The sequence below is a fragment of the Python bivittatus genome, unplaced genomic scaffold, assembly GCF_059951505.1.
Source record: "Python bivittatus isolate LINGU-HERP-01145 unplaced genomic scaffold, Pbiv_v1 ctg000700_np1212, whole genome shotgun sequence".
Taxonomy (NCBI): Eukaryota; Metazoa; Chordata; class Lepidosauria; order Squamata; family Pythonidae; genus Python; species Python bivittatus.
Window position 1 is genome coordinate 47,445,407 of NW_028277098.1, and position 25,269 is coordinate 47,470,675.

Genomic DNA, 25,269 nt, shown 5'->3' on the forward strand with positions numbered 1-25,269 from the left:
CTTTTCCAAACTTTTAAGATAACAAAAGGAAGTGAGATTGAAGTAAAGGGATTTTAACAAGGCGATATGGCAAGGTCAAATGACTGACTTTTTCGCGGATCGACTTTTCACAGACCAACCCTCGCTCTGCAACAGGTAAATTTATTGTTTCCGTGCACCTCTCCTTAACTTCTCATGTCGAGTTTAACTTCCTTTCCGCGCGTGTTTTGGGGAAGCAGTGGGGTGTAGGATTTCTGCATTGAACCCCTTTCCCAACGAAGAAATACGTGCATTTTATTTTCTGTTGTAATTTTGAAACAGGCTTGTGCATACGCGGCCGGGAAACAGTTCTTATGTCCAGCACTGGCTTGGTAAAATGCATATTATAATTTTTGCTTCTTCATATAAATCTATTTGTACACGTATTCGTGGACTAATATTGGCTAAAGTTAGGTATAGGTTATGTAAAAAGTGTACTGTATTAGTAAAGGCAATCGTTTAGGAAAATTAGTATAATTTTCTTAAAATCCTACCTGTGGGAAAGCTTACTGTGAACATGTAATTAGGAGATATATAAATTACATACATCCCGTTTATCTGTCTTTATAAACCTTAAAAATAAGTAAGAATTTAAATTAGTACATAAATATTATATATGTTAATTATCCTAAATGTATTTCAAAAAAATATGCTGTATTGAAGACAGTTGAAAATGTGTTAAGTGGGCTGTTTTTGTTTATATTGCAATCCTATCTGTACTTTAAAGTAAATCCCACTTTTCAGTCAGCCTATTTCCAGTAAAATATTGTATAGGATTGCTGCCTAAGAAAAAAAATCACGATAACTAGAGGATTTTAATGAAACTGCAGGTGCTGTATTTCCAATAAAAACTTAAACATTGTCATTAGTGTAGTAATCACATTATATAGGCAGACCATTAAAAAATCATTGCCATTTTCCTCCTTTTTTAAAAGAGAAGGTAGCAGGTAGGAGAATGAAATGTTAAAAGGAAACATTAAAAAAAATTAATTTAATGAAGAAGTTCATTCTGTCTTTCAGAGCTTCATCACATGTGGTGGGATTTCACTCTATACTGCTTGAGCTGATGAAAGAAAAGTTGGGCAGAATGGCTGCTTGTGATGTATGATGGCCATGTCACACGTATGAGCCATTGTTTGAAGTAAGGAAGATGCATGTGACTTGAGGCAATACAGATAAATTGCTGTCTTGCAGCCAGCTTTCACAATAGTATAGTTCTCTCTGTGTCCAGTGATGTTTTTTAGGATGTCTATAAGACTGGAGACTTAATGATTTTCTATTAAAGATTGTAATTACAATAGTAAAAACTAATACAAACTGAAAAAAAAGATAGAAGAATAAAAAGAAAGAGTGGAAGGTGCAGAAAAGAAAGAAAAAATCAGAAAGAGAAAGAAAAGTAAGAATATACTAAAGAAAAAGAAAAGAAATATATAAAGAAGTGACTCCCACCTTCATCACAAGTATAAAAATTTTAGTAACTTATCACCTCCTCTTAAAATACAACAAATGATCTCTTCTTCCCATTTCCCATCTCTTATCTATAAACAAATCTATAAAACATCATCACTTAATTATTTTCAAGACCATTTGGACTGACATCTTTTAATTTAATAGATCATTATAGCAATATAAAAAGTGTAGGTTCATTATTTTGATAGAATGAGTGCAACTAGCATTGTGGTCACCTTACATCTTCATTTAATGTTTTATGTGCTTTGGAACGTGTTGAGTTGTTCCTGAGGTTTGGATATTGTTTTGTTTTGTTTTCTTAATGCAGCTTTTAATCTATAGTGTTGCTCTTAAAACCTCTTTGATTCCTTGTAGGGAGAAACAAGCCAAAACTATTTAGATGCTCCAAACATTTCCTTTCCCCCTTTTTCCCCAGTGTGAATCTCTTATATCTACTTGCCTTATTGCAAGTGATGTAATATTGATTGATTGATTGATTGATTGATTGATTGATAGTCCTGTCACCTTTTCTTACTTTTGGACAAAGCATACTTATGGAGGACATGAATTTTTACAGTATAACCTAGTGCAGTGTTTGTCAACCTTGGCAACTTCAAGATGCGTGGACTTCAACTTCTGGCTGGGGAATTCTGGGAGTTGAAGTCCACCCCTCTTAAAGTTGCCAAGGTTGACAAACACTGACCTAGTGAGTAGTTTGGGTGAAGTATGAACATCAGTAGGGGTTCTCTCTAGTAAATGTTTAATGGGACACAAGGATTACTTTTGCACATGTACAAATGTCTTCCACATTCTGGTCTTGTAGAATTCATGTTTTTAGGGATGCATAAAATATCATTCAAATGAATACATAGAAGTTACGGCTATGTCATACAGGAACATCTTCTAGCCTGAATTCACATGGTGTAAATATACGAAGAGTGCAATCTCTCTAGTGCTGTTTGCTGCAAGGCCCATACTTTAAGCTCAGGAACTTCTGAGCCAGGTTCACTCACCATCCTGCAGCTTAAAAGTCTTTTTAAAAGTGGCTGGGTTTATTTTAAGCCAGTAACTTTACTCAGGGTCCTATGAAATGGCAGGTTGAAAAGGACAGATTTATTGTCCCTAATCAACCAATCATTTAGGTCATTACAGCCTCATTACAGAAAGCCTGGCTGGAGAAGGAGGAGTCTTCGTTTCAGCTTCTTGTACAAACCAGTGAGCTGTAAAGACAGTTTGCAAACTTTACTGGAGCTGTGCAATTATCAAGCTGGCTCCCTTCACTTTTTACCCCCTTCTTTTTAAATTGCGGACATAAATTTCAAACATAATAAGTGATTTGCAAGATAGGCCAATTTGCATTTGAGTCAATTTGTTTCTCTCTCACAAGTAACATGAGGAATTGGAAAAGCATGGAAAACTAGGCTTCTTAAATTGTTTCATTTCTTAATTTCTGTATGATACAGCTACTTTATAAATTAAAGACTTTCTCACACAAAGTCTGCTCGTTGTTCAGAAATTTTAATCTTTGAAGCTTTGGGATGGAGAAATACCAGGGGGTTAAAAGTGACCAGTGTCCCTTTAAAAGTTTCCAGTTCCATGTTGTAAAAATGTAGAAGGAAATGGTGTAATAAAACCATGTAATAGCTTCTTCCCATAGGGACTTTAAATAGGGAAAATTCAGTTGCAGTTTTTGTGCCAGTAACAAAGATTTTAAAGCAAACATTGTGGAGAATCAGCATTCCTCAGGTTTGAATGTTTTCTCTTGATCATGTTTAAAATTAAAAATGTGAGCCACCCTGTCTTTCCTTTCGTTTCCTTTGTCACTCAACTTTGATTTTCCCCTGAAAGATCTAAAAATGACCCTTCCTTTCTAATGGGTGCCGATATAAAACTTTCAGAAGCCTCTAGCCGATTCTTGCCCTGTGTGCAAATGCTTGGTATGAGTAATAATGATCAAACAGTGTTGTGATATTTACTGTACGGTTTATCTCTCAACATGTGTTGCACAGGAGATCTAAAATGCCTTAAAATCAAGTGTTCGTTTGCTTTAGGTCATCCTCATTCAGCTGGGGGTGGTGATGATTCACCACCTGCATTGAAGTCAGTACTGAGGGCTTTAGTTGAGATCTTAGTTGTCTTAATGAGGTTCTGCCTCCTTTAACGTGTATGATTCCCCTAACCATGGAGTTAATGAGAGCGGATACCCGTACCATCAGCCCCCAGACAGTCTGCCACATGCATAGAGCTAACTCCAAAGTGGTGGTGAAGTACCCTCCACTATTCCCACTCCCTTTACCCTTTACCCTGGTAATTATCCAACCTCTTATGACCCTCCTGTCTATTTCTTTTATCCTGGCCTCTATGCCTATTCTCCTTGGCAGACACAGCTGAGCCGATGAAGAGTGCAAAAGAGTCCCTCCGTCTGCCACTTTCTATGTGTGCCCCCACTCTAAATAAAAATAAGGGTCATTTTTCTGGATCACACACCAGGGCCACGACAAATGAGTCCCAAAGGCTTTGATGCCTATGTTTGGACACAAGCAATTATCTCTAATTATTGTTTTTCTTTTCAGTTTGCCCAACATTAAAGAACCCTGCGAAGCAGCTTTAAAAAGGGGGCTCAGGAGAGTGAATAATATATTTCTTTAGACGATTCCCCCCTACGCACACACCTCCTCCTCCTTTGTAACGTTCCCCTCCCTCAATGTTTCCATATCGATGGAGACACAATCTTCACAAATGTTCAGCACACAATACAGATTGGGCTTGCGTGTGGACCTTTTTTTAAGAGTGTGTATGTGTAGATGGTTCTTAAGACAAGATGTAAACATTTGTACAAATAAGTTGCAGATGGCAAAGAACATGGAAGCTGAATATGTATTAGGGGTGGTGACATGGGGGAAAGTAAAGAAGTAAACTTTAAAAACTTGTTTTAAAAGTTTAAAATATTCAACTTTCCCACAAGTCATAAAATATTAAAATGTAGTCAGTTTTTTTTATAAGCAAAGAAACAAATAGTTAAAGAATGAAAAATGACTTCTTGTTTGTAGCACATAATAGATTGAGGATAATCGCTGTATACATATTTTGGGTATTTTATTGACCACATTGTTAAATGCTCATATTAACGTGTCTGCATTAATGTGTATGAATATAAGATGGGCATGCACACAGATACATACACCAAACACAACCAAAGAATGTTCCAAACTTTGGAAAAGTCAAACTGCATTTATTGAAGATGATTTTAGCCCTGTTAATTTTAATACAACTGATGCTTCAGTCCTGTGCACATTTATTTGGATTGAATTTACTAACATTTCTTACACAATCATAAGAATTATTAGGCTGAGCTGAAAATCAGTTTCAGTGATTATTTGGCCCTTAAAACTGACCAAAAATGCACTCATTAACACATTCCCTTTATTGATTCGGCTATGGATATTTGGATGTCAGACATTCTTTGTACAAGATATATCTATATTTGGATATCATAGTAAGCAAGAATGATAAAGAATGCTGGTTTACTGAATACAAATGATGTCCTGATACAAGTACTTCATTACTGCTCTTTGGCTCCTCCTGTTAAACAGACAAATATGGATAACTCTCTCCATGATTTTGTAGTTACATGAGAATAAGAAGTTAAGGTTTTTTTTCTCTCTCTCTCTCAATAATTAATGGTTTATTAAACCATTTAGGTTTGTTTAGCTATTGTTGTAAGAAGAGGTAAGTGAAAATGATTGAACACCATCCACCACCGTGCTACTCATTCCCCCTAAAGAAGAATACTTTATAATGTTAGTTTACTATTATGTTTGAATGCAGTATGTATATCTGTTAGCTTGTGCATACAGGCCAATGAACCAGGCTTAACTGAACTTGCATTTTTGTCAAGTTTTAAACATAAGAATTCCTTCTACCCTACATTGCCAGCCTCTCACAAGGTGTCAGTTTGTTTGGGTTTCAGAGTGGTTTGGTTTTTTATGGTTTATTTTTCCTTCAGTATTCTTGGGAAAAGACACAATAAGTTGTGGGATGGATGAACACATCATCTTGGTTTGCATAAGATATCTATCTTGACAAGATCTGTGTGGGCTATTTTATAGAAGGATAATTATTTGATGGAATTTCATTTTGGGAGATAGAAGATGAGATGAGAGTGGGATGATTTATTAATGGCTCAACTGGTGTGAAATATTTGTTTATCTTTAATGGAAAAATGCATAAAGATAAAAATGTGTAAATACAGATACAAACCATATGTATATATAAAATTGAGTAATTTCTCTATCCTTACATTGTAATGTATTACTGGGTCAAAACTGTTATCCATGTGTTAGAGAACTAAATGATGAAAGACAATTCCAGATGTCTTTTCTGTGCTGTAGAAATCTGAGCCAAGGTAGCCTCATCTTGCCAACATTGCTTCTACTCAGCCTGTAGTGGGTCTCTGGCCCTAGGAATAAGCAGAAAACTACACTAGGAAAAAATTCTGCATAAACGTAGATCCTCTGATCACATAATATATTTGTATAACACTTTTATACAAGTGCCAAAGGTGATGCCACAGCATTCTCCATCAATGGTTCTGTATCTTTTATGTCCAGTTTATGTGTTGCAGCAATTCATAAGGAATGCAAGAGTTCTAGGTAATTTAACCAAGGACCTCGCTTCGATGAGAGCTGCAAGTTTAAGCTGGTAACTGTATACATATTTACTCAGTGTAATCCTGAACATATATACATTATTTACTCAGAAGAATCCTATTGAATCATAATTGGGCTTACTTCCAGGCAAGCATGCCCAGGATCGCAACATTAGTTAATTCATCAGTGGGGCTGGAAAATGAGAGCACACTAGTTTATTTTTCAAGGTGTGTCACTTTACTTTGGGAATGTAAAATCAATCTTCTGACTTGCCTTCCATTTCTAGCAAAGAGTACTTTTGTTTAAACTAACCAACTAATATTTCTTCGAAAATAGAACACCTCTATAGATGTGTTGTATATATCCACGTATATTCAAATAAAGTAGATTCACTACTCACATAAACACTAATTAACTGGCTGATGGTCTTATCAAAAATGGTACAGTGCAAGAATTTTGTCCAAAACAGAAGCAATGGACTGGTAAGGAGGGGGGAAATAGGAGTATCTTTTGCCTATGGTTGTTGTAGCTGCTATTCTCAATTATCGTTACAGAAAATATACAAGATAACCCATACTTTCAGGTGCCTTCTGTATATATGAGTATTTTTGAAGGGGTGAATTATTGACTAGATATCCAAGGAACTGGGCTCTTCATCTTGACTGAATTTGGTCAGTAAATGTCATAAGAATGCAATTGGTGCAAGGAGATTGTCTGAAGTTTTTCCACCAAAGGGTATATTTTACTGATAGCATTTCACCTTCAAATAGTTACAGAAAAGCATGAAAGCAGAGCAATCTGGGCTGGAATGTCCAAATTACTCCCATGCTTTATATTTGGAATGCTTTCTCGGCTGGACAATTGATTTGTTAAGTACTATTAACATGAAGTAAGTAATGGAAGAAGCTCCCAAATAATTGGATTTTGGGTGGGGAAAAATACCCATGCTTATTACTTCTTAATTAAATATTTTATTTGACAGTATCCAATATAATAAGTACACGGTCCTTTGCTGTAATTGGCTCCTGGCAAGGTTTCTCCATGGGAGGTTGAGAATATCTGTCCTTTCACTGTCTGCCTTTGTAAAGTGACTTGACAGGATGTGCTATTGTCTCTTTGGATTAGGACAGAGACCTTACCTTCTAACTGCAGTGATGCTTTCTGCAGCACAGGAAACTAGAAGAGTGGGGGGGAAACCAAGCTAAAATTAAGAAATGGAACAGGGAAATGCAGCGAATTAAAAAGTTGCAGCTTAAAGGCAATCCATATGTTAGCAAATGCTTTCCAAATGATCCAGCTTCGACCCCCTGAGTTGTACAAGGGAGGGGGATTGAATGGGGCTCCAGATTGCATCTATGATCTGTAGATTTTCCTGAGCTCCAGCTCTGTCTGCGGTGTGGCATGACCCTTATGCCAGGGGTCGGCGCACTCACCCTGGGGGAGGGAGGATGGAAGAATGGCAGTTCCCCCCCTCCGTCAGACCCGGTGTGTGGGGTCTCAGCTCTGAACTGCTAATTAAACTCATTCACAGTTCCAACATTGCAGCCCCCACAGCCAAAAATCAGCTTGCTATCACTCCAGCACCCCTTGAGACCACACGTAAGCAGGCGGCATCCCAAACTTTTGTATGAAAGCAGAAAAAGGGGGGAATTCATAATAGGCTAAGAGGCAAGCAGAAAAAAGGTGCTATAAACCCCTGGAGAAGGAAGAGAAAGAGCGAGGAAAGGCTGAAGTGGAGGGTTAAGCAAGAATTATGGTTGAGGCTGGATCCAGAAAATACAATTTCTGCAAATTGTTATAAAACAAAACGAGCAACACTGAACGCAAGTTTCTTGGTCCATTCCTGTCATGGCAACCAGCTGCAGACAACAATTAATTTACTGCAGTTACACTTCTATCAAAGGATGCATTCAGTCCATTCAGAAGGATCAGAGAAATATTTCAGCATGGGCATGAGATGGTAGACAAAGCTCTTTCTGAAGAGACAGCATGTTTCAGTTTGCCTCACCTTTTAAGCCACAACACAGAGAAGAACACAATAATTAAGAGGAAAGAAATGGTTGCTTAGAGTATTAACATTGAAATATGAAGAGCAGCATTGCACTCGGTCATTTTAGACCTAGATTGAATGAACCTATGCTCTACCCATTTCAGATATGTCCCTATGGCTCATCCAGAAATATTGCAGCTAGGTCATTTTAGATCTAGATTTAATGATGATATACTCTACTCCCATTTCAGATATGTCCCTATGTCTCATCTGGGGAAAAAAGCAACACTTGGTTGCAAAAAAGATTATTCTCTTTTAACATAAAATTAAACAAGTATTTGTAACTATTCCCAGGCCCTTGACTAAAAGGGATTCTAAAGTAGAGTGAAAGGATATTGCGATGAACAGCATTGGCTTCAGTGGGGTCTAGCAAGTCCATGCTGGCTCAAAGGCTGCCACTAAGCCTCTTCACCATTTGATGTGTAGTTGTTTGAAGACCTTTTGAATTCTTGGTCCTGGGATTGACCAATAAGAGGACATGAATCCTGTGACTTTCAAAGGTATTTGGTGCATAATATAATGGAGGCAGTCAATAGGAGCAGGCCATACCAGAGTTCCAGCACCTGCATCAGCTTTCCATGAAAAATTCAAGCTACTCTTTTTGTCCTATTAATAACTTGGGTCTAACATAACCAAGAAACGATCATCTTTCTTAACTGTCTATTGTTACTTCTCATATTCACTACTGGTACCTTTGTGTTAGTATCATCAATGCTATCAAGGGAGGCATAAACGGAAAACTGTTGCTACAATCTAAAGAGCCCCTTTCCCTTGGCAATTTCTCCAAACCTTGAATATACCTTGATAGTACTATATTTCTGCTGGTCTTTATTGATTCATATTTGGACACATTATGCAAAGACCCACCTCTCTGGAATAGGCTCTAATGCTGGAGAAGTAGAAGAAAATAGAAAAAGGGGACGACCAGCAGCGAGGTGGATGAATTCAGTTAAGGTGGTGAGGACTGCACCATTGGGAGACTTGAAAGAACAGATTAGGGACAGATTGTCATGGAGAAAATCTATGTGGTCGCTAGGAGCAGAAAATGACTTGATGGTACATAATCAGTTATTGACTCATAAAGAATAAAAGATTTTTTTTTCTGGGGAAAAAAATCTATATTTCAGCAATTTCATTTTGTGGGCAATATTCAGTCTACATAATAAAAAGGTAAAGTCTCCTTCAAGTCAAGCTAAGGTTCTGGTAACTTCATGGACATTTCTATGTAGTTTCCTTGGCAGCAGTACAGAAGTTATTTGCCACACACAGTTTTGCATGTACAAGATTTCCATTGTCTTAAAAGAGCCATGTTATCCCCTCTTCTGCCGCCAGAGAAATATGCAGACATTGGAGGGGGTCCTGAGTGAATGAAAGGACAGTGTATTTCTCCCATGCTCCATCCAGCCTTCTCTCACACTTAATCCAAATTTCATTTTCTCCAGATCTCACTTGCATTATGAAAAAAAAAAAAATATCTGGATGCAATATAAACTGCCCAGCTAACACATTGTTCAGTTTTGACCCTGCCTTTTCTCCAAGAACTCAAGGCAGCTGACATCAGGAGCTTCCTTCAATTTATCTGTACAACAACCCTGTGACACAGATTGGTTTGAGAGAACAAGACTGGACCAGAGTTATCCAGTGAGTTTGTACAACTGATGGTGGATTTTGACCTGAGTCTCTCCAAACCCATTACCATACCTTAACTGCTAGGCTACACTGCTTCTCAAGTCATTCAACTAGATCTTTCTAGTTCTAAAGATTTTTATCCTCTGTGTGCAACAGTTTTATAAACTAAGAATATGTCACCAAAATATTATTTAAATAAATATTTTAAAATGCGAATTTACCTTTAGTTTTCCACATTTTACTTTTTTGAATGGTCACATACTGAATTTTTGACATACTGGTACTTTTTTCATTTTTAAAAGCAAATTTCTGTGTATTAAAACACTACATTTGAAAACTCAAAACGATGAACTCATTATCAAGTCACTACCAAACAAAATATTTAAGGCAAGCCTTTGAGTACACACTAGAGATTCATTACTGTAGACTCTTAAATTTGCTTCTCCATCCCTACAATTTGCTTTTGTTTGTATGCTTAATTTTATTTTGCAAATTATTTAAGATGCCTTCTTTTCCTGAATGTAACTGCTACAGTTTCATATATCAGCAATAGAAAGTTGATTGTAATATGTATAGTTAGAACAGAAGACTTACTAATGGAATTGAGATTTGATTCAGGATCAATTGATTCCTGCAGCTGACCTGAAATTTCACTAGCTCATCAGATGCATTTTTCCTGAGTCTTCACATTTGTAACGTACAGTTGTCGCTGAAATTCTTTATAATAAAAGACCTAATAGTGTACGTATGACAGTAATGGAACTTGAACCAATTATCAGTAAAAATAAATAAGTTAAAAGTGCAACTTACAATATTACTGCAGACTTATATTCTTTGAGATGTATTTACATTCTGTAAATCCTAGTTTTAATGTGCCCTATTATTTCTGGCACTTTTTTTGGAAGGAATACCATACTACTTACCACAGAAGAACCTCTTAGAAATGCCTCTATGTCATTCAAAACATTAGCATATAAGTGAAGAGAAACTAACTCTAAAAAATAAATGCACGTTCAGTGTAACTGTCTTTCATATAATCATGACTATTTCATGAGGCAACCGCTATTCTAACAATATCATTATCCATTAACAAACAAGGACAGCAATTACCAACGTGTTTCTTCTAAATGAGTTTGAATGGCATTGTAGCTATCAACCAAACATATAAAGAAATGTAATCATGATAATGAGTTAATCCACCTGGTAGATTTTTTTTCTGTTTATTTGACTTAGAAGAATACATATTCAGCATCCCCATAAAATATACTATTGCCATGGTGTGCCATTTTAGGCTATAGATGTTTGTTTTATTTCATGACTTACTACATTTGTAGCCCATCTTTTCACAGAAATTATTCAACAATTATCTCAACCTATTTATAGGTTAAGAGGAGCAGTAAAATTCTCAACCATCAAAACAAAGAAGGTGGAACACATGAAGTAGCCAACTTTTTGAAGATAAGCAGATGTGAGTATAATCAATACTTGGATAGGAGAATACCTGGGAATCTCATGATTTTGAATTCTCTGATGGAAGATAGAAGAAATTTCACTACTTTAGTGTCCTTGTTGGCTGTGCATTTCTAAGGCAGCTGACTTATTCAGTTCCCTTCTGGGTTAGGATAATACTGTACTTTAATATAGTGGATGGCTGCAAGTTCAACTGGCAGGCCAACCCAGATCTTGTCCAGCTAATAATGCTGTAAATCGGGGGTGGGGGGGGCGAGACTGGGATTTTGGTGACCCTCTGTACCCTGTGATCTGACCATAATACCAGCTGTGGCTGCTTTTTTCAATAAGAACCTATTGGATGTTGAAATCTCTGCCAGAGATCTTTTGCTGTGTTCCACAGACATCAGAGATGTAACTAACAGGGTTGTGAAAGAGAACATATACATGTGCCTCTATGGTTGCATTCAGCTTCTACAATGATAATGCTTCCTGTTGTGAGTTTAGCTGCTACTGCTGGCTGACTTTATATATGAAGGGCTACTGTCACTTCTGTGTTACTCCCTGAATTATATACAGCTATAGTTATTGTTCATAAATAGCAACTTTGGGGTGTAATAACATGCCAATATTTTCAGATGCTAGAATTCTGAAAACCTAATATTGAGGTGAGGGAGGGAGGGAGAACAGAAACAATAAGGACTAATCATGGCCAGTGTACATGGAGTGTTGTCTGTTGGAGGGGGAAATGATAAAAAAATGAAGGTGGAGAAAATAAATTGGCATTCCCTGAAAAAGAACATAGTTGCAAACATGAACACTCTATATTGTGATACCTGGAATATAGCTATTTGATAACCAAGTCAGTGATGGAAAAATTCACAGCAGTCAGAGCCTAGCCTGAGTTTCATACACTAAGTTGAAGCAGATGAAGTATCAATTTAAAAAAGTAAGTAAATCTGTAAAACTAAATCTGTTTTTTAGATGTGCAATATGTCTTTAGGTCTGAACTTAAAAACTAATTTTATAGTGTCTGAACTTAAAGACTAATTTTATAGGCCCACACTAAACATAATAATTGTAAGAATTGTTAGTCACCGTTAGGATTATATACTTTGTGACCCGCCCAGAATTCCCCATTGGGGGAAATGGGCAGAGAATAAATTGAATGTATGTATGTATGTATGTATGTATGAATAAATAAATACATAAAATTCTATTCAGTAAATTTAGGATTTGGATATAAGTGATAACCAATATAAAATGTTGCATGCAGAATTTTTGGATTTTTGAAGAGACAAATATAAAGCAGAGTTATGATTCAGAACCCATTAACTATTTAGAAATATTAAGTTCTTTTTTTTTTAAGTGACATTTTTTATATTAGCAAAGTTAACATATAAACATTTTCCTTTGGGTTATTAAAAAGAGAAAGAACATTACATAATTTGCTATCTTTCTGAAGGAAGAAGGCAAAGAAGAGGAGGTAGCAGTAGTAGTTAGTCAATATAGCAGTTAATTCTAATACAAAGTATGCTCTAAAGCTACAAAATCCTCATGGAATTCTCTATATAAATACTGATACCACGTCTCCTAATTAAATTCCATGCCATATTTGACAACACAATACTTAAGTGTTAGAAATGAACATCTATTGTATCAGTCTATGAAACTCTGCAGTTCCTTTTAGTGTTTCTATCATTCAGTAAATAATTATGAAAGTTGTGGGATATTTTTGGCCCAGGTCAAGTGCTCTTCAAGAAAAAAAAAGCATGCTAATGTGAGGAAATTAGTGCAATGTCAAATGTCAATGACTACACAATAGCTGCCGAATACATATTTACTAAGACTCTGCTGGAAAGCATTGACATAATTACATGTTCTTAGCAAAAATTGCAGTTGTTTGGTTTACTAGTAGCAATTTCAAAGTGAAGCATGCATAGGACAAACATTCTGGGAACGAAAACTCTGTGCCTATATTGATCATGATCTTAAAACCATTTGTAAATATACTTGCTGATTTGTTCTTTTAAATATTCTCTACATGTCAATTGCTTCTTCTAGCGTTCCTTCTCTTTATACATAGCAAAAAATTCACAGATGATTTTCAGCTTTGAAGGTGGATTTGATCATAATAGATCATAATCTTGGTATTCAACTTTGTCGGTTTACTGTAGCTAAACGTAGGACTAATTTTTAGGTGCAAAGTGTGACCTGAAATGAAGCCATTTGGAAGGAAACTACATATCAACAGTTCCAGGTTGTCACCTGTTTTTTTATAATGACTTCTCAGGCAGATCCAGAATATACATTTAGATCAACTGACATGATTCTTTGAAAAGGTGAGCTACTGTGATGACAGTGGCCAAAATTAGCATAAAGCCATTTCATATGTAAAGTTCAGGCACAGGGAGTAGTTTCCATGTTGTTTGACTTCAGTGCAGGTAAGAAACAGAATTAGGAACGGATCGTCATGGAAAAAATGTATGTGGTCGCTAAGATTTGACAAGAACTTGATGGCACATAATCAATCAAGAAACAGATTAATGGTCATTAAATGGGCAATATTCAATGCCAGCAAGGAACAAAGCAGAAGAGGCATTAGTCGGTCCAAATGAGTTCCAAATTTACTGGCCACCAATTGAGCAGAGCCTTCTAGTTCTACATTTCTTATTGAAGGCCATTAGGAAACCTGTGTCTTGCTGTGGACAATACAAATATTTCCTCTAAACATTAACATTTCTTGGAAGAGAATCTAGAAATTTGAAGGGGAGAAGTTTTGTATCCATGTATTACTTCCTAAGTTCATTAGTATATGCGTTCAATTTTTTCCGGCAAGAAATATGGGCAGATTTAAAAAAAAAGAAATATCTGCTACAATGCTCTGAAGTCTGTTTGAAATTCATCCTTTTCATTCTGAATTGTTGCTCTGTATCTCCCTTTCGACATCCATCTTCACATCCAATCTCAATCCACCAGAACTTTACCATAGATCAGGGTTTTGTAAAAATAAGTCCCTTTTTGAATGCCAGGGAGGATGTTTCTGTCTTCCTCTTTAGATTTTCAAGCGGTTTTAATCACTTGGAGGTTGATAACCATCAAACACTGTTAATTTCCAACAAATTATCTAATCCAGATGGTTGAACAATTTGGATAAACACTGGACCCAATAGGTTCATAAAATAAATAAGCATGAAACAGTTTAAGGTTTCAGCTCTCAGCTCACCTAACCTAGGACCTCTGCAAGCTTCCCATCTTTCCAAACAGGAAAATGTAAATATGGTAATACGTAGCACGTGTTTGCAACAGGATCGACTTTCTGCTAGCTTGCATGGTGAAAGCCCACACACATAACTGCCTCAAGGGAGGTAAACTTCATTTAGATTAATATGTTAATCATGAACCAGGCCTTTTTTTTCCTCCCTACTCTGTTACAGCTACTCAAAAAATATGAATAAAGTAATAGGAAATAATGTTGTGATTCAGTAGAATTGGGTAGATTATTTTTATATCTCAGGCAAGAAGATGATAAGAACATTAATCATTTAGAGGATGGGATATAATAATGTAAAGTCTTAAACTGTTTGCCGTTCAGAAATTATTCCAAATTATTCATTTGAAATTTATGTATCATTGGATTTTAGCTCTAGTTTATTTTTCTAGTTCATTAAAAGCAATGTTTTTACTTTTAACCCTTGTAAGCTGCCCAGGGTGATCAACAAGTAGGAAGCCTTAGAAAATTAAATTATAAATAAATAAATCTGAATGTCTCCTCCTAATTTGGTTGAAAGACTTTGCAGCATTGGAATTATCTGACTGATTATCTTTGTTCCAGAGCACAGTGAAATAGGAAAAAAAAAATTATGTTATCACAGACAAAGTAAAATAGTGTTCTTTTGCCTCATTGTACCAGATTGAGAATGCATTCCTATCTGCACTTACATGTTTGTGTATTTCTAAATAAACATGCATTGGGATGGGCTGCAAGTTATGTCAAATCAAGCCACGGTCTATGGGCAGGCTTTTGAATTTATTACAGTTTGAAAACATCTGTCAAGCCCTTTGTGCCCCGGTTGTTGTCCTTTAAGGAATCTGGTATCCTTTTATCTTATGGGATCACATGGCAGTTATTTTGAACAGTTAATGGTTTTCAGATGGGGAACTAGCATCTTTAACAATGCAATTTTCTGCATAACCATGGTAATAAAAACCCAGCATAGCAACTGAAGAAGAGAAGCCAAAAGCTGACAAAATGGTTTGGTGGGATTCATTTTTTAATGGTATCTGTTGACTTGAAATCAAAGTAAGATCATTTTTGTCCCAGATAATATATTAATATCTGAGGAGGAAGAGAAAAAATGTAGTTTTTACAGTATTAAAATAGCCTAAGAAAATATTCAGCTCTTCTTTGCTTTGCTTGCTTAAAAAAATAAGGCTATGTTTTAACAAAATAAAATGTGTTTAATTATCAGATGAAGGATTAAAAAAAATTACTGCCATTTTCGATTGGAATGACAAAAGTTATATACATATACATACATACATACATGTTCAGCACCCAGTTCTTGATCAAGAATAAATTAGTTTTAACCAGCGAAATGACCACAATGATGAAAATACTCCAGAAGTGCAGTGAACAGAAACACTTTTCCTCAATAACATTCCTTGTTATCAGGCCATCAACTGTTATGGGATGTGGACAAATGTTGTCTTGAAACATTATTATTATTAGATATTTATCCTGCCTTTTTTTTAATCACTAATATTGTGTTTTCATTTTCCCGTATAAAGCCAAATGGTAACAATTTATTTATAAACAGCAAATAAAAGGTGCTACATGGTGATGGCATCAGGAATTTAATCTCAAAATCTGTTCATATCTGCAAAGAAACTTTTTCTATCTCTTTCATCTGGCTTTGGTCTGATTAAATGGTTTAGAAGGGAAGAGCAGTGGACCCTTTCTTTTATGGTTTACATGAAAGGAGGGTACTAAGTTGTTAAGTATTTACTATAGTTGATTTTTCAGCATTCTCTCAGGGTTTTGTTCCCCCCTTTGTAGAAAAATTGGGAAGAAGGTGCAGCCTGTTAAATTTCAGAACAAAAATGTGATAAAACTGTCATTCAGTTTCTAACCCCATAAAATTTCTCCCTAAAATACTTTAGTCTATGTTTTAATGTTATATAATTTTCATTGGGTTGGTGAATATTCAGTATTTCTAAGCTCGTAAGGGTTTTTTGGGTGGGAGGGGTGTAAATCCCTATTTTGAACTGCATGTTATTGGTATCCAGTTCCAAATCTTCTATATCATATCTATCTATCTATCTATCTATCTATCTATCTATCTATCTATCTATCTATCTATCTATCTATCTATCTTAGGCAACATTTCCGGCAAAATAGAGTCTTGTGGCAACCTCACAGATGAACAGCCATATCAATTAACACAATGCTTCTAGGGTCACTTTCAACAATTACACACACACATAGAAATAAGAGCAGAACCACTTAAGTCCATGCTTCCAGTACAATTCTATAGTGGTTGGTGTTACAAGCCACTGAGAAATCCAGGAGAATCAGCAGGATTGTACTCCTGCTATCTCTAGACCATCCTTGTATGCCGACAGGTATAAAAATCAAGCCTCAGATATAACAGTTGCATGATTATCTTGTTGGCATGCATTGGGAGATTTTGTCAAGAGAGTACCTCACCATGAATAGTGAATAGTGAAGATTTCCAACACTACCTTGGACTGCTCAGGCAGAAAGACTCCCAAACACTGGGATGAGCACTCTATTATCAGTATCCCTATTCTCTCCCTTTGAGCCACTTCAGATGCTGAAATGCTGAGATGCTACCAATGCTGAAACTGATACCAAACAGAACAGGTCTCCTTATGCAGAAGATGAAATATCTATGTGGGTAATGGCTCTCAAGTCTAGATTGATGCTAAATCCAAGTGGGCAAAGCAGGACTAAGACAATTCCAACCAATGTGTCCACCATGAGCTTACTAATTCTGCCATCCATAGTCCCCATCTGGTAGTTGCTTGATTATGACTAACGTGCATTTAACAGCAGTACAAATAAAAGTTTGGCCACCAGGACAACCTGGAACTTGAGAGATGGAGAGAACCAAAACAAAAAGTCGAGAGAGATTTCAAGCGTATACTCATAGTTAACCCATCTACCATTTCTAACTTCTAATCCAACCTCTCTTTTTCAGTACCATAGCCATAAACATATGATCCAGCATGGCTTTGACTGACTATCTCTTTGACTGACTATCTACTTACCTAACTACCTACCTAACTACCTTCCTGTCTATCAATACCTGCCTAATATCAGCAGGTCTCAGGGAGTAAAGAAAAAAATATTTCTATTTTTTAAAAAGTAATCATGTGTTTCTTAGTAATACAAATGATATAATTTCTATTTTTACTTAATTTAGATACTATTCACAGGTTAAAGAAGGATGCTTAAACTCGCCACCAGTTTCTTCACTTTTGAAGAAAAAATTGCACCAAGGACAATATTCTGGTCCAATCAGAAGTGTGTTCTGCATCGGAGCCCTACAGCTTCTTTTTCCTCAAAATAACAGTGCCTACTGAGGATGCTGTTTTTAAAGTGTAAAAAATGTAATGCTTTTCTCAAACATTATTGCAGTCTTCAGAACAAGCATCCTTGATAGGCCTGGAAAACAAGTTTGCATCCACAGTATTTTTGTAGCATGTGATTGTCCTGCATGTATATTCTATGTATATTGTAAAAAGTTGCCACTGATATGCCAAACTGAACACTCTTGTCAGAGGTTTATATGGTATTGCAAGGACCCAAGAATGTGAAATGATAACAACAATATTATAGGGAAACTCACTTTTCTTTTAAAAAATGTCTATGAGCTTTAAATGAAAGAAATCAAGACTGCTAAAGCTGATAGCTGCTGGTGGGGAACAAACTGAGATTTAAAAACATAAAATTAGCCTTGAGTAATGGATTAAACGGAGGTTTCCTTCCTTCCTTCCTTCCTCCCTCCCTCCCTTCCTTCCTTTATCTTGCATTTGGTAGTATTCTCCTGCAGTTACCAACATCCTGTTTGGAAGAGAAAAAGAAGAAAACTTAGGGGCATTTAGTTCTTTGGGCAAAAAGCATAAAGAAAAGGAAACAATAATGCATGTTGTCCACTTCCTTCTAGATAGGTCACCAACACAAATGTTTTCCTTGTCCAATAAACAGCCTGAATCCATCTTTCAGCAATTCGTGGTGGTCTCCAACCATCAACAAGCCAAAAAACATTTCTTCCAAATATTTGCCTTAACCAGTTTCTTTACAGTGTGAAGAAATAAACCAGCTCTCCCTTCCATGGCCTGATTCCCTTGAAGAAGGTTCTTCTACTCCAAAGGCCCGTGCAATTGCAATTAGAGCTATTCTCGTTTAACTTTTCTCTTCCCCCTCCTCCTCCTGTAATCTCCATTTCCCTTCAACGTGCGTTATTTAGTTTGGGAATTATGTCTATTTACTCTGAGTGGAAGTTGTACAAAGGTTATGTTTATGGGAGAAAATTATATCACTGACAAACGCTGATTGGCGTGTGGATCTTACGAGGCAAAACTGCAAAGGGTGTTTTCATCAACTTGGAATAACACAATGATTGTGTTTTCAGCAGAACTAAGTGCTCACATACTCCAGTGCTTTCTGAGAGTTGTTTATACAAGACACAGTTTCCCAGATCCAGGAAAAAAAAACAGATTAATCAAAAAGCAAGAATAGCATTAACCATAACGCATAAGCAGGAATTTTACTTTGGAATTTACTCTCTAATATCTGTAAAAAATTTTGTGTTGGTGGGAATGTTCAAAACGTCCTTGCAAGTATGGCAATAGCACTCTGCAGGTTCTTGTAAGACTGATTCATGCTGACAAGAATGAGTCAGCAAATATTACTTTAAACAAGTATTAAGCATTAATACTGAGTGTATCCCTAGAAAATCTTTTAAAGTAAATTAAAAGGTCTTATTTTGCTGGAAATCAAGGCAATTCAGATAATAGATTTATACAAACATGGTCATTATCTATCAGCTTTTGGAGTGATAAATTCAGGATAGAATCCAGACATGATGTTCTGTGTTTTAATTATTGTGTTTTTGCTAGTCTTCATATTTACTATGTGTTTTCTTGTATAAATACTTATATCTTTATTCTGTAAAAAAGAAAAAAAGGAAAAGTAAACCTGGAGCTAGTTATTCATTTATTCATTTATCTATTTTTATCATTTATTTATTTCTATTGAAAAATAAACCTATGCCTGGTGTGTACAACTTGCAGTCCACAAGCCAAACACAGTTTAAGTAATTGCACTCTGTTTTTGGAATTACAGGAGAGATAGCGATAGATTTAATTAGCCTGGCTAATTAATTGCTTGCCAAACTGCACACAAACCACTATTCTAGAAGTATTTGAAATTCTAATTGCATAGCAGATTCACACATGCATGGTTCATCATTTGATCCTTCAGTTAATTATTTAGCGTGTGATTCTCATCTAAATCTATGAACCATTTCCCTCTAAGATAATTGTGTTTAAATTGATAATGGGTTATATGAAGCTTTGTTGGGGGTCATTTAAATGGCAATGCCTTATTCGCTCCCACCAAAATAAAAGCAGTAACGGGGAACTATGGATGATTTAAGTAAAGCCTCTACTATATATAATAATATTTTGTCGTTGACTGAGGACATTGTCTTTTGTATTGCGTTTTCTGTCTCCACTCTGTGTATCCCAGGGCAAACTGCTATTGGGCTTTTCAGAGTGAGGAAATGGAAGATAATCAGCCTGATCTTTAAAGAAGCAAACAAAAACCATGAACAAGAGTGGCTTGTATTTAAGTGATTTAACATTAATTGACTTCAGTAGTGATATTATTCCATAAAGCTAAAGAATGGGTGCTACAGATTTACCAACGCTTAAAAAAAAAAGAAAGGAAAAGAAACAGAGACAGGAGAAAGGTTGTTTCAAGAATATAGGTAAAAATTAGATGGCAACGTTACCAATCCACCGCTGTCTCCATGAATGCTGTAGTAGAATAGCCTTGACTGTTACTGTGAGGAATTGAAAGTACAACTTAATGGTACTCCATGTTCCCTCTTCCTCCTTGTAAGACATGAAGCCGAAATGGCACAGGAGGAATTGGTTGGGCACCTCTCCCTCAGGGTGTGTTTCTTCCTGCGTTCACTTTCCAATCTGCCCACGGTTTATTTCAGTTACAGTACACAAACGTGCCACGAGCGAACTCTCATTTTCCAGTGCAACATCCAGTGAGCGATGGTTTATTATAATTGTTTTGTTCTTCCACTTTTCCTGACAGCAATGCACAAGTCACAGTGGCTCTCTTTGCATTTGTTCATTGTATCTAATCTATTACGAGCCCAGAAAAAGCTATTATTAAACATCGGTAGCTTCTGCGTCAACATTTTTGTTCTAGATTTTGCTGGGCATAAATTCAGTGGCATATATGTGCTAGGTATAAATTATGTTAAATTATGTTTTGACAGCTATCATTGCTTCCCCTTCCCCATGTTATTTTACTGGTTAGATTTATATCCCATATTTCATATGGGAGCACAAAGCAACATATCTAGCATCTAGCAGTCATGTATACGAGATGGGTAGCCTATACATTTAACAAATAAATAAATAAATCCCCCTTCTATTTTTCACTACAACAATCCTGTGAGGTAGGTTGGGCTGAGAGGGCAACTGGCCCAAAGTTACCCAGACACTTATTTCCATGGCTGAGAGCAGACTCCGTCCTGGATCTCAGTGCTGGTCCAACATCCTAATCACTTCACCACAGTGGTTCTTGTGATTTCTCTCTATCTAACCTACTTTGGGCGGGGGGGAGGACACAGAAAACCCTCCACTTCTCTAATCGAGAAGTATGGAAGAACCTTTACGAAGGCAGCACTTTTTGAGCTGTTTTATAATTGGAAACTTTTTTTTTTTGCCAAGAAAAGTACATGAACAGAACTTATTTCCAGTTCAGCCTCCTTGCTCCCTGTTATTTCTAACTCTCCAGTCAAATGCTTTTATTAGATCGAAAACTTTCACTGTTCATTTTCTTTTCTCTTTTAAATCTCAAACAGTGTAATGTTCTACAATTATAAAACTGTCCCAGTGGCTCTGAAGTCTGGCAAAATAATATACTTTTTTTTTTTTTCTTGGAGGGGGGATGTCTGTGTATGTTGCCAATTAGTTTTGCTGTAAATACAGACCTCCATCCATCATCGGTCTCTGGGTGGCTATAACAGATCTAATTTGTTTCAGATGCCCTGTGCTTTCTGAGCTGTTCACCAACTCTGTTGACCTGCTGAGAGGACCAAAAGCTCCAGAAGAATGACTGACAAGGGAGAGACTTCTCCGCCTATAGAATAGTCTGGACTAGCTGCATCGAGTGAGAAATAGAGGCCATTCCAGGAGATTTACATTCTGTCCCGTTCTTTTTCAGAGGCCTGGTGCTTCAGAAAAGATTTGAAAGGTGTAAGGCTCCCATTAGGGAGGCTGCGACATGATAATGGAAAACCTTCTCTCCCTGCCCCCCCTCCTCCCTTTGCTTTTACAAGCCTTGCTTAAGACCTCCAGTTCCCTAGGAATTTTATGAATGCCTAGGAGCAGCCAAAATAAACTCGTAAAAGAAAAGTTTGGGGGAAAAAAGGTCACAGACCTGTACAGCAAGTGCTAAGCAGGAACTATTTGAAGGAAGAGAAAAGTGCAGGACTATAGTGCAAGCTTGTGGCAGACACATAAATTTTCTGGCCAAAAAAATAAAATAAAATCCACAAATGGGCATTTACAAAAGGGATTCTCCTCCCACTTCCACCCGTTTAAACAGCCCACCTGGCTTTGCACCATCGGTAATGAAGCTTTACCACTAACTATGAACCAAAGCCGTGTTTGCTTTTCAGCTTCTCCAGGGTAGTAAGGAGGGCTGAGTTTACACAGGCAGAAAATAAACTTGTTGGAAGGTCAGTATCTGACATGGCTCATAGAATCCAGCCAGGAGGGCAGCATTTCTGGAGCTGGTACTTGAATTAAAAAGCAACCCCATCAGGTATTCACACCTGATCCTATTATGGTGGGAGGAGAGGAGAAATTCTGGCTATTGTTGAGAAAAAGCTAATGCCAGTTTATTGGTTTATTAAAAGGTCACTGGAATTGTGGAATCTGGAATAGATTCTGTTGATGCAAGTTGGGTGATTGCATATCTTGTGATGCCTGATCTGGGATACGATCGAAGATACAGATTGTCATGAAGCTTTCTAAAAAAGAAAAATTCTGCAGATGATTTCCAAGGTTCTACTGTTTCTGCCACTCAAGCAAAGCCATGGATTTTTAAACCAGTGCCTTAATAAAATTTTAAAATTAAGAAGCAGAACGGGAAAAAAAGCATAAGAAGCCTCCATCCCCCCCCCTTAAAACGATAAAACACTTTCCCAAATCATCCCCCAAACATTTCACACTCTAGAAATGACAACAAGACCAGCCACAGTCTATATACAGGATAATAATTCTGCTATTGTTCACATGATTGTTTATGCCGGCAGAAAAGAGCGCTAAGTCAAGAATCGCTGCCTTTGCTTCGGAAGTATTGGCTCTTGTTCAAGCCTCCAGTTTAGCCCTGAATGCATCAGCATAAATGATTGTATAAACAGGACTGCGTTAACACTTGCCAGTGAGCCTTCTGCCAAGTGTTAATTTGCAGCCTCAGTGAAGACGCCTACTGCTGATGCCTCTTACCACAAACCAAAGGGCTTTATAGAACTTATTGCTGCTTGGTAAGTGGATGGGTGGATGGATGTGCCTGCCCCTTTTCCTCTTCTCTTCCTTGGCCTGTGTGTTATACATGGACAATGTCAGACGTCGGCCTCACGGAATGTCTCACAAGGCCCCTAGAATGTCTGCCTAGGGACTCATAGCCAGCATGCACAGCCAGGGGGCATGTATTTCTTGCTATCACTGTGGCTTCCCTGCTCTGACCTGAGCATATAGGCTACAGCAAGTAGGCGGAAGGAGAAAGACATTATGGCTTAAGGAAAAGAAGGGGGCTTACTGACAATTTGCCCAAGAGTACCCCAAAGTCTGAGCTGGGTTGTGTTGATTGATGTAGCCTGTTAAGTCAGGCACTGCACAAAATGCCATGGATGTCCATGGTGTCCCATGGAAGGAGGACAACAAGACTCCCTTGAGCACACTCATGGGCAAATTGCTGAACATCCCCTCTTCATCACTTGAAACTGAGTCAGTTTCAATGCAGTATACTGTAATGGTATGTGGGAAGGACCTTGGGAGACAGGGCGAAGAGATGCTGCCTAGGGAACGGTCAGATAAGAGACAGCATAGCCCACAGATGAATAGTAGGTGGGGCAAGAGGCTCAGAAGAGATCCTCACTAGTTTCTGAGGCTATAAATGAGATGTGGGGGGAGGGGGGAGAAATGTACTTTCAGACTTGCAAGACACTGTCAATATAGTTTTACAATAAAATAGAATTATCTCATCTAGTTATGACTCCTATCTGGTTTATCCCATGAGGTTGGCAGATATGCATGACCTGTATCTCTGGGTTGACTCCTCCCACTGGATAATATAGTTTACCAAGACAGCTTCTGGAGTCACTGAGGACCAGTATGTTGAGGCTGCAGAAATCTAGAGGATGGGAAGTGTCAGCCTTGTACCTGTCTGGCATCTATGCAAAAATACACGTGCAGCAGTATACATGTCAACCCTACCAATGTCTCGTGTTCATTCTTGTTTGCAGGGAACACTGCAGTGCTGGTTGAGCTCGTATATTTATTAACCCACCCTCAACTATTGCAAGACGTTCATGGTGCCATATCTAGTTCATCCTCTGACTATATTCATAGTCACTCAGAGAATAGTGCAGTTGGCCCAAACTTCTCCAATGTTTTTCACGGGTAAATCAAGATTTCAAACTGGGTCACAACACTTTAGAGTATACAACACTTTCCATAGAGAGGAGCATTTGAATTACCACTCTACCATCTGCTTTCCTGGCTCCTTTGTGAACCGGCCCTTAAATCCTCTATTCTAAATGACTCCCCACTGCAACATTGTAATCCCCTGGGTACTCCTTGAATCACTAATGTTTTCCTACTGGAAAATACTGTATCTGGCACATTCCTAAATTCTAGTCCAGGGTACCTCTAATGGATTAGCATTCCTTGTGGGAGGAAGGGTGAAAAATACGATCCTGTACATGAATGCCACATGGTTAGTTTTCATCGTGTTGGGGAGGGAGCGGCATTCACTTCAAGCCATATGGAGAGCTTCGACAAACGCACAACTTGTTGCGTGGGGCATTCTGCAAGGGGAATACAGCCCCTGCAATTTATAGCAGTCACAAAGTAGCCCCTTTTCTTGCACACATTATTCTGTCAACATTGTATTTTTGTTGGAAAACCATCTACAGTAGTTATCATCTCCTTACTGAAAAGAAATAGACTGCAGGTGCTGCAGAGTTCATCCATGGGATATGAGGAGTTTAAACGTCCCCAAGAAAGGGAAATTTATGTCAGCAATGACTAATTGATTTGCTTGGCTTCCAATCCCTATACATATTTTTTTTCAAGTTTGCTTCTACCCACTATTGCTGTTTCTTTAAAAAAAAACCTTATGCATATTCTCTGTTCATTTATGTTGAATATCCTTAATCTTTCTTACGATATATTGTTGTTTTTATTAGCCCACTATTCTTTACTTGCTTTTAATAAATTGTCTATTTTTTTCATTCATTAAAAAAAAGACTAAAGGGAAATGAAACTATTTGGAAAATAAAAGCTGAAATTAATTGTCCAACCTGAAACCACTAATCTTTGTGGTTGCCAATGAAAGGCAGGCTTTCTGCATTCATGTGAAATAAATGTATCCTATATGCACCAGTGAGCTAGGTGTATAATGTATGTTCTCACAAATCATAAATCTGTTGCTTTTCTTTTAACAGCTAGGGTAGCAGC

At 37.2% G+C, this 25,269-nt stretch overlaps 1 long non-coding RNA gene across 1 annotated transcript; it reads left to right on the forward strand.

Annotated features, from left to right (window-relative positions):
• On the forward strand, positions 1-24,712 carry LOC112540516 (uncharacterized). Its single transcript, XR_003084592.2, has 3 exons — positions 1-135; positions 11,179-11,263; positions 21,565-24,712. It is a non-coding gene; the product is annotated as an uncharacterized LOC112540516 (long non-coding RNA).
• The last annotated feature ends 557 nt before the right edge of the window (positions 24,713-25,269 follow it).